Here is an 18,310-nt window from a genome sequence, read left to right as displayed (position 1 = left end):
TGAAGAATGAAGTGTCTTTCCTGGGTCATGTTGTTGATGCCAGAGCAGATAGCCAATGACAAAGTTGCGGCTATCCGAGACTTGCCTACACCTACCACAGTCACAGCAGTGTGCAGCTTCCTGAGACTGTCAGGGTATTATCGAAGATTTATTCGTGGGTACGCAATCATGGACTCTTCATTCGTTTGACTATTAAAGAAGGAGGTTCCCTTTGTTTGGGGACCCGATCAAGAGAGGGCATTCGCTTAATATCTGTGCCTATCCTATCCTTCCTGGACTTTGATAAGCCATTCACTATCTTTACTGTGCTACCAGTACAGGTCTAGGTGTTGTTCTGAACCAGTGCGATGCATCTGGTATGTATAAGCTAATCACATTTTTCTCTTCTTATGTGTCTGACTCTGGACATAGGCTTCACAGCCTGCACTGAAGGCCCAGTAGTCCTCCCACATACCAGACACCCGTATGTCACCACTTTGGCGCTAACATTCATCATCCATATTGAATACATGGTAGGGCCATCTCATATAGGATATGGTCTATTGGTATTAGTGGGGGTATTTTTACAGCATGGCGGTGGGTCTTCAGGTAGATCAGTAAAGACTGCAGTTTGTATGAAATTCATATTCTTAAACTATTCCTCCCCCCTACCTGCGTCCATTAGAACTACTGGCCACCTCTCTACCGTTTCAGCCACCACCTCCCCCCTAACAGAGTTCTTAATGATGCTGAGACACGCTGCTTTGTGATGCATTTGGAAGCTTTAGGTGTCGTGTGGGCTCTCAAACACCTCCCTGACCTCATCATTGGGTATGACATCACAGTTTACACGGGTAAAATGGCACTAACCGATCTATTCAAGAGCTGCAATTTGTCCGGCAGACTAGCAAGGTGGTTCTTGATTACTCAGGACTACCATTCTGCCATACGATATCTGCCTGGATATTTGAATGTTCAGGCTTATATGTTGTCAAGGAATGTTCCTGCCACTGCAACTGTGGCAGACGCAGTTTTGTCCACTCTCTCACTAGACAGGATTAGGTCTGCTCAGTGGAGTTATCCAAAGTGGTCTCGTGTTGTTTGCGCTCATTAGTAAGGTGATTCCCTTATTGATAGGGATGTCCCAGGATCGTTGTCTGATTATGACTTAATGGACAGCGTCTTAGTGTGGTGTTTGGACTCCGATGTCACTCAGGTAGTGGTTACTTCTGAGCTGATTCCCAATGTGTTGGTTCTTGAACATGACTCTCCCCATGTGGGTCATATTGGAGTGGAACGTTCATAGATGTTTCTAGTGGCTCACAATGCGCTCCAACATTAAGTCCCACATCCAATGCTGTTTGTCTTGTGTCCAGCAAAAGAGCTCGACTGGTCCTCCTGCAGTGTTATTGTACCCAACGCCTGCTGAAGCATGGGACCATTTGGTATACAGGCTTTCAAGCTCCCTCGTAATGATATGGCATGGAATACTTGTTGGTGTGCATAGATCACTTCAGGATGTATGTGGTTTTAGCTCCTCCTCCAGACATGTCTGCCTTCTCTCTGGCCTGTGCTCTGGTTAAGTATGTTTCACCCATTCACGACTCCAAAGGACTTCCTTTCTGACAATGGAGCAGAGTTTTCGAACGTACTGGTGAGAGAAAGTTGCTCCAAGTTCAACATTACCCAGACCTATGTAATGGTACATCCTCCTGCTTCAAATGGCTTAGTCGAAAGGGTTAACAGAAAGATTGTGGAGGCTCATCATCATTAAGTTTAGGGATGCCACTCGTCCTGGGATGCTTGGATTCCTCAGATAGCTTCTGCCATCAAAAGTTCTAGTAATGCTTCCGTTCTGTTCTGTAAGGACAAGAGGCTCCCGTATACTCTCCTCCTGGAGCATCCTAGTCCTGTGTATAATGTTGATGATTATGTTAAGGTTAATCTAGCCATTAGTCAAGACATCTTTAGTAGGGTTCGCAATGTCCCGGACGCCTCTCGTCAGTTGGTGGTAGATCACCAGCACCAAAGTGCGCATCCTAGTGATATTGTAGCTGGTTACTTGTTATTTGTCGTTGAGTATGACTGTTCTTATAAGTCTCTCCATGTTTCTTTGGCCCAGTGCACGTTGTTCAGGAGGAGCTATGTAACGAGCTGCGTGTTCAGGAGTTACATATCGGTGCTAAACACACTGTGCACACTGAGAATTGTAAGGTGTGTGGCGATTTTCCTGTTCTATTGGCCTACACTGGTTCTTCCTCCCGGTCTCCTTCTAATCCTCCTTCTTTTTCATCTAGCCTGGATGATTACCGGAGTAAGTTACGTTCTGCCGCTCACCATGTATAAGTCATTTTTATGTATCCACAGTCTACATATATTATTCAGCTATATCCTTTGCAGAAAATCATGGTCATTACACTTCTGTACTTTGAGCTTCTGGTGTCGCCCAGGCATTCCCTGTTCCCAATGTGGTGTGTCCTGGTGCGCTTGTGGCCTTCAAGGGCTTTTTCCTGATTGTGGAGGACGGTGTCAATGTCAGATATGTCATTGGCCCCATGGGTCTGGTTTTGGCGTAATTACCTATCCTGGCCCAAAATCTAGATGGCTTGAGAGGGTTTTTCCAACCCCATCTCATCCTGGATTCCACGAACGCCACTACTCTGGACCCAGCGTTAGACACATCTCTACATCTTGCAGAAAAGAGGATGGACATGCGCTGTGATCGGATCCTTAACCTGGCTGACCAGTAATGCAGTGGATGCAGGCTGCAAGTCGGCATCCTTCCATCAGTGTCGTGGCTTATTTGACTTTGGTGGACTGGTCCTCAACAGGCTCTTCAGCACTGCTCAGGCATCAGATGTGTCTTCATTTGGGTAAAGATTTAATGCTGTAGCTCAGGTAGTTGAGTCACAGAATAGGCTCTCACTTATGAGCATGCTGAGTTTGTAAGAATTAGGGATCACCTTAACACTGGTGTTGGGCATACCAATGTACTAACAACATAGCCTCGGATCTGAGGTTGCCATGTTTGAGAACTTGTTTCTCCTCACTCAGTACCTTGCACGGTTTGATTCAGACATTTCTTCACTTCAGAAGTGGTGTTCCACAATAATCACCTCCCTTGTCAATGCCAGGCTGGGCTGTGTTAATGCTGAATTACTTCCTTTGGATCATTTATGGTCAGCATTTCAGACTGTGCATGCTATTTACAGTTTGACCCCACTCATTGAGGGTAGCCACTTAGAATTTTCTTACCTCTGGTTGGAAGCAGCCCTCACTGACTCACAAATGCTGGTTCACATTCCCTTGAAATCTGATGTAAATTATTTGGCTTACAGTGTCACTTCCTTCCCAGTGCGTGTCAATGATTCATTACTTATTCTTTTTCACAGTAGCATGTGTTTCTTGTAGCGGATTATTATATGTCCAGTGCTCTCACTAGCCGGACTGTAATGACCTCCTGTAAGTCTAGTTATTTGCACATTTACCTCTGCCCCACTTACTTGTTTTCTTTTTATCATCAAAGTCAGCACCATGTGAACTACCCATTGTGCGGATTAATTTGGAGTTGATCCATAAATTCTGCTGGTTTGAATCTATGAGCCATGAGCGGAGAGTCTGTTATACACAACTTGGTGTTGATCAGTTCTTCAGGGAACCCTAGAGCCTTGCATTCTTGCATTCTAGCTGTAGTAACAATGTCATAGCGGAAGGCTACTATGTTGCTCCTGATTCATGTGAAGTTCATTCATATGCGATCTTAACCCTTCCTAGCAGACAACATCTTGTTTTTTAGGCAATCCTACCTAGTTCTTTGGTATCACTGTCCCCACCCTTTGTCGGCCATCCTAAAAATCCGACTGTGGTGTCTGAGCATTTGAAGGTGTTATCTTACTTGAAATGGTGATGTCATTATGTCCTTTGTCTCATTTTCATGCATCCTCGTGCGTTGTATGCTAAAGTTTCTGTCCTTGTTGTGGCATTGCTAGTCATTGTCTGTGTCTTTTGTTGGTGTCCTAAACGTCTACATGATCGCCTTCATGACATCGTCAGGCATCTGGACTGGAAGTTGTTCCACCAACCCCTGCCCCATGATGGGTTAACTAGATTGTCAGAGTAAGTTATATCCTTACTACTCAGTTAAGTTTTGTCGGGCTAAGGACAGTCCTATTTTATGTGGCTGAGCGATGTACTAATATTATGAATTTTGCCTCATATACTTTTATTCATATATACCAATACTTTATTGCATTATATACTGTGCTTTTGTATTATATATAAACTTAGATTTTAACTGTAAAATATCATTATACCTATTGTATTATAAGTTATGCCATCTACCATCTGCCATTGCACACAGCTGTTGCACCACATACCATGTCAACACAGAAGCTGAGAACTTTCCATGCCCCATCAGCTCTCTTCCCACATCCTGTAGAGACGTTGGATCAGTTCAATTTAAGCCAGGATGTGGGAATAGGCAGACATACTTCTTTAGCACAGATAGACTTACCTTGTGTAACCTACCTCTATTGTATACACTGAAAATATTTCAGTTGAATAGTGAACTGTTCTATTTTCTTATACCAGTCTTTAACCCTGTAACACTGGATCAGTCCCATTTTGTAAGTTAATAATACAGTTTTGCTAAGAGATTATATTCCTGGGAGAGGGAAGGGAGTACAATGAATATGAAATACCTGCAAGGTGACATGGAGTGACTCATTGTAATGTATGGACATCAGTGGACGTCGTAGAACTATTAATACGAAAATCTGCCTAAATTAAATGTGCCAGATCTGGTCTGATGTGCCTGGTGCAATAATAATAATAAATATAATATTAATAATATTGACAAAAACAAGAAAACTGCCTGCAGGAATGTGGAAAGATTTAATAATAATAATAATCTTTCGATAATCTGGACAGATATTACCCAGACAATCCATTACCCGAACACTGTGATCTGTCTGTTCAATACCATTATTCATCCATTTTTTCATAATATCCAGACAAAATGCTTGCATCCATTTGGAAATTATGGTCGTGCGAAATATTTCCTCCCACAGAGGCGAGAATAGCCCGGTGGCGCCACTGTGTTTGGCTGGTTGGTTTACCCAGCGTCCACCAGAGACCCTCCCTCACTCGGTCTCAGTTCTCTTCTGGCGACCATGTAGTGAGCAACTCCTCATGGATGGTCACTATGGCGGAGCACAATGAAGCTTTTGTGATGGTTCCCTACCTGCTTCAGGCCTTGTTATTCCTTGCGTGGTTCTTCCTAGGGTGTATAATGATGGCCCATCCACTTGGGTAAAGGAAAAGGGTAGTGGTGACTCTGGAGAAGAAGCAAGAGATCATGAGTAATGCTGATGCAGGATGGTCCACCTCCTGCATCTTGAAGGAGTATGACCTGGCCTGCTCAACCTTACATGACATCAGAAAAGCCTTTGACAAACTCACTCAGTAAGTGGCAGAGTTTGGCGAGAGGAACAGCTGCAATACCAAATGGAAGGCAATGAGTTTGCCTTGGCATGCCAAAGTCGACCATTTGACATTGATCTGGCACCGACAACAACAGGCTGCAGGTGTGCTAATGCGAGGCACTGAGTTAAAGGCTGCTGCTGAGGAGTTTGCCCACCTTCATGCTGTCCAAGACTTCAAGGCAGCCGAAGGTTGGTTGTACAGGGTCAAGCTTCGACATGGCCTTACCAATTGTAAGACCCATGGCGATGCTTTGGGTGCTAGTGAGGAAGGAGTGGAGGAATTTCGCCAGAATTTGTTAGGCTTGATTGAGAAGGAGGGCCTTGCTCCCAGTAAAGTCTACAGTGCTGACGAAACTGGCCTCTTCAACCCTCAGTTCCCACGAACACTCTGGTAGATGAGAAGGAGCAGCATGTGCCTGGGCCACAAGTTGTCTGGTATCTGTTTTGTGCTGTGCTAATGCTAACGGGATGCACCGGCTGAAACCAGTTATTGTTGGTCATGCAAAAACAGCCCCGTTTCCTTCATGGGCTAATGGATCTTCTTCCTGTTGTGTGGTACCATTCTGTGGTGGTCTTGTTTACCTCTATGATCTTCACAGATTGGTTCCACAGGCATTTTGTCAAGAAGGTCATCCCTTATCAAATGAAGGAACTTGGTATCCTTTGTGACAGGTAAAGGCTCTTCTACTCCTGGACAATGCCTCCGCACATCCCTCTGAGAAAGAATTGGTTGCAGATGATGGCTGCATTAGGTGCAATTGTTTAACACCAAATGCCACTGCTCTGATTCAACCAATGGACCAGGGTGCGATCGTGACCTCGAAGAGGTAGTACCAACGGAGGTTCCTCAATGAGGTGATGGTTGTTCTCAAGGACGAGAACAAGCAGAACCAGGAGCTAGACAAATGAAGGCAGAGAACAGCCTCAAGTCTGCTGAGCACAACTGGGCTAGTGCATGGAGGGAGGTCTCCGTGAAAACCTCGAAAGTGGTTGGTTTTGTCTCCTTCAGGGACATGACAGCAGACACAACTTTCTGTGCTTTGATGTGGATGACTTCCACACTTGCCTTTATAATGCAAGCGAGGCTGTGGATTTTGATGACAGCCGGGAGTGGTTAAATGATGATGGGGGGGGGTTATGTCTGACTGACATTGAGATCGCCACATCTGTTGCTGCTGCCAGGCCAGAAGAGAGTAACAAGGATGGAGAGAATGACATGGACGACCCATAGAACTGCCGTACTCCAGTATCCTCCACCTGAGCACATTCCAGGCACACCTCGAACAGGTGCTTGAGTATACTGAGCACCTGGATTGTGACAGAGATGGTGCCTCTTCACCTTGAGGAGGATCTGCATTCTGTGCAGCAGAGTGTTGTCCAATGCCTGAATCGTTGCTCCTATAACCAGTCTGAGATCGACTCAGTTTTCAGGCCTCTGACCCCCGCCCAGTCCACCTCTTGTCAGCAACCATCAAAGCATAAAACCGCACCTTTAACAATGGAACCTCATCCTAGCATGTCATCAACCATTGTGTCTCTCCTGTAGGTAAGTTTGCGGCTATCTCCAAAGCCACCTAAAGTAGGCAGTCCATCACCACTTCCCACAGCTGCTCCCCTGGGTCAATTGTTGGAGATCCTCCTTGACTTTGGCTCTAATAAAGCTCTTCAGGGTACTCCACTAGACCACATGGGATGTACTATGCAGTGTAACAGCTTCGCCAACTGCAATACAACAGTCAAAGTCAAGGAGCTGCAGGGTTACTCAACATGATGCCCAGTGAAGAATCATGAATGTTTGCCTTGATTACATTCTAGCTTATTGTACTGTACCCTGATTTGATTCTATTTTCCCAAGATTTTATTCTATTTCACTATTATGTTTTGTTTGCCCACTGCATTTTTCTTGTGTTGCTGTTCTTTTTTTTTTTTTTTCAAGTCACTGCAGGGTATGGTCATGCAGTGGTGATTGCTTGTCTGTGGTTGATAGGTCTGCTTTACCATGGTAATTGTTTGCCTGTGGTTTATAGGTCTGCTTGGCAAGACAGAGTTGTGTTAAACAACAGGAACAAGTGTTCTATGATGTACTGTATTGGCCTTTTACACTGGCTTTCAAAGTTAAGTTACCTGCGAATGGGGGCCTTCGTCCATTATCTGGATGGAGCCATTATCCAAACATGCCATTGGCTCTATTACGTCGGATAATCGAGGGATTACTGTAATAATGATGATGATGATGATGATAATGATGATGATGATAATAATAATAATAATAATAATAATAATAAAATTAATAATAATAATAATAATAAAATTAATAATAATAGTAATAATAATAATAACAGTAGTAGTAGTAGTAGTAGTAGTATTTGTAGTAGTAGTAGTAGTAGTAGTAGTAGTACTACTACTACTACTACTACTAATAATAATAATAATAATAATAATAATTATAATAATAATAATAATAATAATAATAACAACAACACTGCAAAGTTGCCCAAGTACAATTTTGAGAGAGAAAAAAAAAATCTCAACCACTGCCTACTGACAGCCTAGTTATAAAGGGTCCTTAAGGTTGAGGTCGCTGATCTTGTATATGTCACCTTAGATCATTGCAGTCTATAAATCCACCAAGTTTGGTGGCTTTAGCTTTGTTTTTTTCTTTTAAAATCAGATGACGTGTATTGTTTATTTGGAGTTGTCAGAAATTTTAGACCATATGCTATCTCAGAGAATCATGTTCCGATCTGGACTATATTAAGCGCTGCATTCTGACCATGTCCCTGGTATGCTTCCTAAAACATTCAGCCCTCTAACTAAAGTGGTTCTTGAGTTTTAGGGTAACTAATTTTTCTGGCCTCTATCCGAGTTTCCTCAATCGAATCAGGGGGATATTTGATCAGACAAAACAGCAAACCAGTACTATAATATGGCAAAGAATCAAGACTGTAGCTCAAACAGTATGCGAGTGGCAGCAATTTAGATCATCCCTAGAAAAACAATAATATGGACAAAAAGGAGAGAACTTCCCAAAGTGATAAGGGAAGTTCTAACTATAACTGAGTAAAATTTTCGAAGGACAGTTTTGAATAAGAAAAACTTCCCACAACTATTGCCTACTAGAAGCTGAGCTATAAAAGGGAATTAAGGTAAATGTCACTTATCTTGTGCATGTCACCACAGGTAATCACAGTCTTTAAATTTACCAAGTTTGGTGGCTCTAGCTTTAGTCCTTCATGGAAAATTAGGTGACATTTGGAATATCCAGGGAAGCCCAAATTTGTTACTCTAGGGAAGGTCAAGATCACTGATTTTGTGCTTGTCACCATAGGTCACCTTAAATAGTCATAGTTTATAAGCCCAACAAGTTTGTTGGCTCTGGCTTTATACCTTCATGGAATATTAGGTGACATTCAAAATATCTGGAAAGATCCCAATTTTGATACTAGGCAAGGTCAAAGTCACTGATATTGCACATGTCACCTAAGGGTGTCACTGTTTATAAATCCACTAAGTTTGGTGGCTTGACCTTTAGTCCTTCACTGAATATTAGGAGACATCCAAAATATCCCCAGAGTCCCAATTTTTTACCCCACTCATTTCAGAAAATAATGAACCGACTGGAACCATACTCGTTTGTTCACTGCCTCCATCTTAAGGCAATGTTGGAGTACATTTTCCTCTTCCTAACTTAAGCGGTTGTTGAGGAATCATGGCTGACTACTTTTCTGTGATCCAGACAGTATCCAGAGATCCAGTTGACAGATTGCCACCATATTTAACCAAAAGAAGAGGACCGCTGTTCAACTAAAATGACCAAGTTTGAAGCCGCTAGGCCAATTAGCCTTTAAAATACCGGAATTTTAATATAAGTAATAATAATCTATCTATCTATTGCCAAACGCCTCAATCCCGTTTGGGGTGGCCACAAACAAATCGCCTCCAAGTCGCCCTGTCCCCCGCCATTTCACTCCCCTGCTTCCAACTCACACCCTCCTCTCTCATATACCTCTCCACCCCATTCCTCCAGCTCATCCTCAGCCTCCCCCTTCCTCTTCCCCCCTCCACCTCACTCACATACACTCTCTTCGTCAGTCTTTCACCCTCCATCCTCTCCACATGGCCAAACCACCTCAGTGTGTTCCTCATAACGCTTCCTATCACATCCACATCAACACCACAACGTTCCTTTATATCCTCATTCGTCAGCCTATCTCTCCATGTGACTCCACAGGCTCCTCTTAAATAACTCATTTCCACTGCTCTCACTCTTGACTTGTGTCCTTCCAACAACGTCCAAGCTTCACTTCCGTACGTTAGAGTTGGTATCACAATACTGTCATGTAGTAACTTTTTCACTTCCATGCTCACTTCCTTGTTTCTTATCACTGCTTTTAAAGAACCAGCAACCTTTCTTCCCTGCTGTACCCTTTCAAGCACTTCACCCTCCAAACCTCCATCCTTACTCATCACACTACCCAAGTACTTAAACGTGCTCACATTTTCCAATTCCTCACCATCCAACCTCGCTGTACATTCACTGACTTCACCTCTCTCAAAGACCATCACTTTACTCTTCCCTACATTCATCTTCAGATTCCGTTTCTTACACACTCTCCCAAACTCATCCACCAAGCCTTGCAGCTCCCCTTCGTCTTCACTCAACAACACAGTATCATCTGCAAACAACAGTACAGGGAGTTTCCAAACACTATCCTCTCTCACCAGGGCCACTCCAACATCCACTACCCTACCTTGTACCTCTTTTATTACCCCATCCATGTACAGATTGAACAACCATGGAGACATGACACATCCCTGTTTCAACCCAACTTTCAGAGAGAAAAATTCACTTAGTTCACCATCCACATGCACTGCAGCCTTCGCACCATCGTACATACTCTTCACAGCATTCAACAACGTCCCATCTACTCCATATATTCTTAACACTTTCCACAGTCCTTGTCTATCCACCCTGTCATATGCTTTCTCCAAATCCATGAAAGCCGCATACAACTTCTTTCCCTTCTCTAGAAACTTTTCCACTAAAGATCTAAGAATGAATATCTGATCTACACAACCTCTTCCCTTCCTAAAGCCTCCCTGTTCTTCTCCAACTAATTTCTCTGTTCTTTCTCTAACTCTGTCAATAAGTATCCTACCATACACTTTTCCTATTATACTAAGAAGACAAATGCCCCTATGATTACCACACACTTCTTTTTCCCCTTTTCCTTTGTACAAGGGAATAATTATACCTGACTTCCAATCCTCCGGGACTCTACCTTCTTCCCAGGCTAATCTGCACATCTTCCACATCCATTCTACTACTATCTCTCCCCCATGCGTCAGCATTACACCACACACTCCATCAATTCCTGGGGCTTTCCCCAATTTAACTTTCTTCATTGCTTCCACAACTTCTATCCTGCTGATTTCTTCCTGTCTTCTCACCTCCCTCCTTCTCCCAGCCATTCCCCAGCCACTTATACTCGCATTACTTCCATCCTCTACGTTCAACAATTCCTTAAAGTGTTCTCTCCATCTGCTCACTTTTTCTCCCTTCTCCACCAGTAATCTACCATTTTTATCTTTCACTCCCCTGCTAACTTCACTTCCACCCTGTCTTACTCTTTTCACCTCTTTCCAGAACATTTTCTTACAGTCCCTCCACTTTACACTCAAATTCCTTCCAAATTCCTCATCCACTCTCTTCTTACTCTCTCTTACTAATCTTTTCACCTCTGTCTTTCTTTCTACATATAACTCTCTCTTCCGCCTCTCAACTTCTTCCACGCCCCTATTTCTCATCAATTCATTGTATGCTTTCTTCTTTTGTGCCACAGCCTGTTTCACCTCTTCAGTCCACCATGCTGTTCCTTGCACCCCCCTCCGTCTTCTCTTCCTTCCACACACCACATCACATGCTGCACATATTTCTTCTGTAAATATCCTACACACACCTTCCACGTCTCCCATCTGCTCCTATTCATATTTGCCCAATCGTTCCTCCACTTCTCTCTTATACTCTGCCTTTTTCTCATCCTCTTGTAACCTTTCCACTCTCCTTGCAACTACTCCTTCCTCTCGTCTTTCCCTTCTTCTATTTCTCCATTCTAATTGGACCTTGATTCTGGCCACCACCAAGTAGTGGTCAGAAAGTCCACTCCCCCAACCTCTATAAACTCTTGCATCCATAATAATAATAATAATAATAATTGTTCGAGCAAGCAAGAACACCAAATTTAGTTACATTTTGGACCCCCGACAAGCAAAAGATTTATCTAATCAGTGAGAAACGGGGGTAGGGGTCAGGAGGAAAACTCTGTAGTACAGTAGCGAACTCTTTTGGATATCTCAGCCAATTTTGAAGTTACAAGAAACATAGGCACCAATTTGGAAATCGCATAAAAATCCTCAAATAATTTCATTTCACAGACAACCCGTAATTCCCAATAGTTTTTCCGTAAATCGAGGAAACGATTTTTTATAAGGCAGCTTATCATAACAGCCGGCTCCACAAGGTCGGAGGTATCCTGAGTAGCGCAGCAGTATTTTCTGACGATTACTGAGAGAGTTGGTTTTAGGAAGTGTAAGGGAATATTTTTGGTGTAATCTAGTAAGTTCTTTTTAGTATATTCAAGTTAGGAAATCAGAGGAAGATGATGAGCCACATGAGACAATATTCAGCACTGCTTGACTTGCTCGCTTGCTTGCTCAAACATGTTCCACACTTTCATTGTGGACGCTTATTACATGTTAATAATAATAGTGATGATGATAATGATAATGAGATAAAAAGAAAACTTCCCAAATGGGTGTGGGAAGTTTTAACTAGAACTGCGACTGTCAGGACAAATTTGATAAAGAACAATTTCCCACAGTCAGTGCCGTCTAGAGGCCGTGGTATAAAGGGGCCTTGAGATCAAGGTCACTGATCATACGCATGTCGCCTTAGGCCACCCAAGTTTGGTGGCTCTAGCTTTAATTCTTCGTGGAAACAGGTGACATCAGGAATATCCAGAAAAGTCCCCTCCCCCCCTTTTTGTTTTTTACACTGGCGATTTCAGAGAATAATCACCCGATGGGAACCATACACGATACTGTAGTGAAATTTCAGCACCCTAGGTTAAGCGGTTCTTGAGACAATGTGACTGACTCATTTTTCTGTTTTACATGTCCCGACATACAGTTGATGGACTGCCACCTTATTTGTCAAAAGAAGCATATAGCTCTCCAGCTATTGTAAGCTGATCAAGTTTGAATGCCCTAGGCCAAATAGAATTCCAAATGTCTCTTTAAAGAAATAAGAATAACAAGATCATTATAACACTGTCCATGGACAATTCTGATAAAAACTTAAATGGCCATTACCTGCAAGAAACCGAGCAATAAAGGGACCTTAAGGTCAAGATCACTGATCTTTGCTTGTCACCTTAGGTGATCACAGTGTATTGATCCACCAAGTTTGGTGGCTCTAAGATTAATCCATGGAAAATTCGGTAACATCTAGAATATCCGGAAATGTCCGAATTTTTAACCCCAGACGATCTCAGATTAAAATAACAACCGATTTGAACCATGGCACTTTTCACACTGAGTCCCCACTATGGCTATATTGTAGTAAAGTTTCAGCGTCCTAGCTTTAGCTGTTCTTACACTGTGATTGACTCACTCTTCTGTGTTCCAGATAATATTTGGAGATCCAGTTCATGGACTCCCACCATATTTGGCCAAAAGAAGCAAACAGCGGTCTAACTAATTTCCGTAAGATAGAAGGCTCTTGGCGAAATAACCTTTGAAATAACTTGATTTCATATTAAGGTATACTAAGAACAGTGGTAATACCATTTATAATAATAATAAAAAAAAAATAATAATAATAATAATAATAATAATAATAGTAGATAATAATAATAATAATAATAATAATAATAATAATGATAATAATAATAATAATAATAATAATAATAACAACAACAACAACAACAACAACACTTTTAGGAAATAAAAAAAGGAGTTTGCTTCTTCAACAAAATAATATATTTTTAGAATAAAATTTCATGTTAAACAATAATATAACAAAGAAAATTAATGACTGGTTAAGGTTTCCAGGTAAATGTAGTGTTCATATTTTGCATGTGGCTCATGTACTGTACGTATATATACGAAGGAAATAACATGGTATTGAAATGCCTTTAAAAATACAATGTTTTATTCTCAGAACCAAAATTAATGCAAAAACTGCAAGGAAAAATAATAACAATCAAGCATGTTTATCATGCCTGCAAAAAGCACTTTTTAGCCTGTCTCTTGTACATGGCATCAGGTGCACCTCTGCTTGTGGTCCAACAAAAATATGCAAGAAGTGATGGAGTCCGCTTTAACTGATATATTTCTCCCACTCGAGACATGTCCTGGTGGAATCTTTCCCTGTGCTCGTCACTGCTACAATTTTGTGAAAGTTGAGGTGCGAATATAAGAAGTGTATATTCAAGGATGTGTTGCAACTCAGTTGCTTGTAAGCTTGCAAAATGTTTTTGGTGAGGTTCTGATAATTTTCTTTGTTTTTTCTTTCCCATGAAGCATTCGACAACCAACTGAAAGGCTTCTCGTGCTTGTTTTCCAGGATCTAATATTTCATTAAATCTTTCATCTCTGAGAAGTTCCTTCCGTGATTTTTGCCTCGCTGCGTTTTGCGATTTTTAGATGCCAGAAAGTAGTACCAGTTTTATCCAAGGCTTTGACGAACGTCTTCATTAATCTCAGCTTGATAATGTAAAGGAGGTAAAAGTATCCTATTAGGATCTACTAGAGGATGATTCAGCACGTTTTCCATTCCAGGATTGAAAACATTGCAGGATGGCTAACCTCTTTTGTTCAAGTGAGACTCCCTGGCCCGACTATCCCATTCACAGAGGAAGCAGCAGTATTTAGTGTGGCCAGGTTGCAGTCCAAGTAAAATAGAGACAACCTTCAGATCACATCAAAGCAGCCAATTATGCTGTTCAAAGTTAATATAATACAACAACTCTTTCAAGTTCTCGTTTGTTTCTTTCATGGTGACTGTATGTCCCAATGGACCTGACAGCAACTGATTTCCATTGTGCAGAGGAACGGCTTTCAAGCCGTTTTTAGAAGAAGCAATAAAGTCTCCAATCTTCAGCTTTGTGATCAATACTCACAGCTTCTGTCACCCCATTTACATCGTTACATGCAACAAGATTCCCAACATTGTGTAGAATGGAGTAAATTTTTTGTGTCGATTTCTTTTTATGGACACATGAGGGTTTTTATCTAGCAGGTTCCAGCCTTATAATCGTGATCCAAGAAGCTCCATTATGCTTTTAGGAAGTTCTAGATCTTGAACTAGATCTTTAGTTTACTCTGTGTGTTCATATATGGCTCAGTTGTACAGTCAGAAGCATACCTGGTATCCCCAAATGTAGTAGGCTTGAGATCATCACGTTCATCTTGCGAGTCTTCAAATTGTAGTTATCCGGTGGCTGTGGAACAGGAAGTTTATGTCCATGGGAAACTGGTCTTATTGCAGACGGAATATTCGAACAGTCAAACTGTCTAGCCTTTTTTTCTTTTTTCTCACGTGAACATTGACTCACTTGAAACAGCAAAAAAAAAGTAACAATTGCTTCAGCAGTCAATTGGCTCCCTCCAAACCATTAGAACCGCGAAAAGCTTAGACTTCCTCTTTTTATTTAGCCACTGGCGGAGGTTTGAAGCACATGCGTTGCATGAAACATGCGGTGCCTAATTCTTGTCCTGATCCCTTACTGCACAGCCCAAATACAGTTTGCGCGCCTTCTTGATCACAGCCGTGATTGTACGCTTCTGTGATTTCAGTATGACATTGCCACATAGGTAGCAAAAGTTATTTGCAGAATTTACGCAGTTCCGCATATCCAGTGCATTTAAATCATACACAGATGATCGTTGTGAAATGAAAGATAAATTAATACATAATGTGAAAAAAATAAGCCTAGTGATTGCATATACAGTCTCTAAAAGTGTAAATAACCAAATGAGGCAATATACGCTGAACCTGTAGTTGCAGAAAATGAAATACAGTATGTCTGAATTTTACAAAAACTGACGTTGGTTATTCTTGTTGGAGTACCAGCCTCATTATAGAACAGCATATTTCGAAAGCCGCAACTAACTGAGCATTTTAATTATCGCTTTCATAATCAGCAGACCAGTCCCAGCAAACACACAACGTATGTACAACGTTGTGGAAAAGTTGTCTATAAGTTATATTAATTGTAACGTTGTAACAACGTTATAAAAACGTTTAATCGCAACGTTAGCTCGCGACCATGTAGCAACATTATCCTGAAACGTTGTCTAAATGTTGCTGCTATGTTTTCTAGTAATGTTATGTAATTATGTTGTTCTAACATTTATATTACATTGAGTTATAGCCTATATGGATATAAAGGTGTGCCAGAAATATCTCGGCAAACCAGGAAAGGCGGCCCGCCGCAGGCAATAGAGAGGGAGGATCGAGTTGTCATATAGCAGGGGCTGGGGCAACCCTCTCAGTAGCCTGCAACTATCCCCTGGGGACTCTGTTGCTGGTGCTCCGTGGCGACGTGTGTTCAAGTCTAAATATGCTTGTAGTTTTCATCTTTGAGAACTTTCTTGCATTTGTGAAATAAGCGCCTAAATATACCATAATAAGCGAAATGTTGGACAGTATATTCCACTATCGACGTTGCAGTAGCAGTTTCCATTTATGCAACACACACACACACACACACACACACATATATATATATTGTTACGTAGCCTATGATTTCATCATCCTTTGTGTAATTTTAACGCACAGTATGCTGCATGTTTGATCACGAGCGTGTTCTGCCTCAGTTCCCCCCTTCTACCGTTATAGTAGAGTAAGTCGACATCTCTGTTATACTTTGCGGGATTGTCATCTCTTTGTCCCCATGGCTTCATTTGCGCGTCCTCATTACAAGTTGTATCAAGCTCTCCTGGCCCCTATATAATGAGCTCAGTCTCTGCATCATGGCCACTTAGATCTGCTCCTCATTTTGTTCACATCTCTGTCCTCCCCTGTACAGATATTATTATTGTGAGTGCTCAAGAAATCTCCAACCATCTAGCAGCTGTGTGTAATTTGAGTATAACTGTTGTTGCATTTTTTTCTTGTACTGTATAGCATAAGTTTAATTTGTCGGCCTAGTGAAGTTTTTGTAATTCGTGTAGGGTTCTTTATGTCAGTCATTTTTTATAATAGTTTGTATCTGTAATCATTTATCTGGCATTCACTGAGTATTATCTGGTATCTCATTTTATCAGGGCTGACTTAGATAAATTTACTCTTGCTAATTTCGTGTTAATAGAGGCTATTGCAGTTAACCATATATTTAACCTGTTTTTGCCATTACATTATCCTTATGAGTCCTGAATGTTTTGTTGTTAATTTAAGCATTAAACTTTAACTTGTAATTTTACCTAACTCTTTTGTTTTGAACCTGGAACTTTACGGGACAGTAGTGACTCTTCGTATTCTCACTTAAAGTGTAGCCTACATTATCTTTCTCTGTTCCGTAACAATATATATATATATATATATATATATATATATATATATATATATATATATATATATATATATATATCGTTGTCGTAGGGAAGAAAGTGAAGTGCGTGTTCTGACTGTGTTTTAAGTCCCTTTAGTCACTAATGTCCCTATTAAACTGATTAAACTGAGTCAAACTGGAGAAAATAACAGGAATATTTGTCGTTGTTTTACTATTTCACCCGTGATACCAACAGAAGAATTTGCCCAGCCTTTAAGCTACCTCCTGTTGTCTAAGGATAAAACATTGACTCCATTAACATATAAGGACGGAAATCTTGATCAGTTAATTTTTGCTATTGCTAGAAGACTTAATTCAAATTAGTAAGCTTTCTTAGTTTCAGTAAACAATTCTCTCTCTCTCTCTCTCTCTCTCTCTCTCTCTCTCTCTCTCCAAGTGTAAAGCAGAGGGGCGTGAAAGTGGAAATCAGTTAAGTCTTCCACACCAGCACCTATCTCTCTTATCCCTTTATGAGGTTCACGAGCTTCCCCTCTTCTCCACTTCCTCGAGAACGTAAGAATGTGCAGAAGAGAGCAGATTAGACATCCAGTCCTTTTGTTTCTCGAGGTCCTTCTTTAGCCGAGTATGATCGTCTGGCGACAGGAGGATTTAAATAACTATAATGTTTTTTTTACTGAAAAGATTAGTGAAGACCATATATTAATCTTTCACCAGAAGACGTGGCCGTATTATTAAAAATGTGAGGGTGAAGATATATCCATGACCTTACTTTCTGACGCTTTGGGCGGTCATCTATGAAGATTTTATGGCCCTCCACTGTGACTTTCCTAAATGCCATGCTACACAGCGCACTCGACAGCAGAGCAGAAAGAATAATATCGTTTTGCCTTCAATTTGACTTTTAAAAATGACAATAAAAACACAGACTTCTTGCTTTCATCAGTCACTATCGCAGTTTTAATAACGCTGATCAATCTGTTTTCAGTATGCAGTCATTTTTTTAAAAACATCTTTGTCTTGTTGTGTTACTTTAGGAGGCTGGGGCATTTCTGTTCTTATTGTTGCATATGGCTATTTAGAATGCGTTATGAAGCGTAAGAGGTGATGATGAAAGAGATCCAGGCTAAACGATGCAATAATGAATAATGATGTCCACCACACTGCTCACATTGTTGTCATGATGCTTACCATAATTTTTCTTGGACTTACAACTCTGAATCATACATTATTTTCTGCGAAAAGGAAGAGGCTGAAACTGAGAACCTGCATTAT

This window comes from Coenobita brevimanus, chromosome 21, assembly GCF_032717465.1.
Source record: "Coenobita brevimanus isolate Jiangsu-jjx chromosome 21, ASM3271746v2, whole genome shotgun sequence".
In the NCBI taxonomy this organism is placed as follows: Eukaryota; Metazoa; Arthropoda; class Malacostraca; order Decapoda; family Coenobitidae; genus Coenobita; species Coenobita brevimanus.
Note: the sequence above shows the minus strand (reverse complement) of the source record.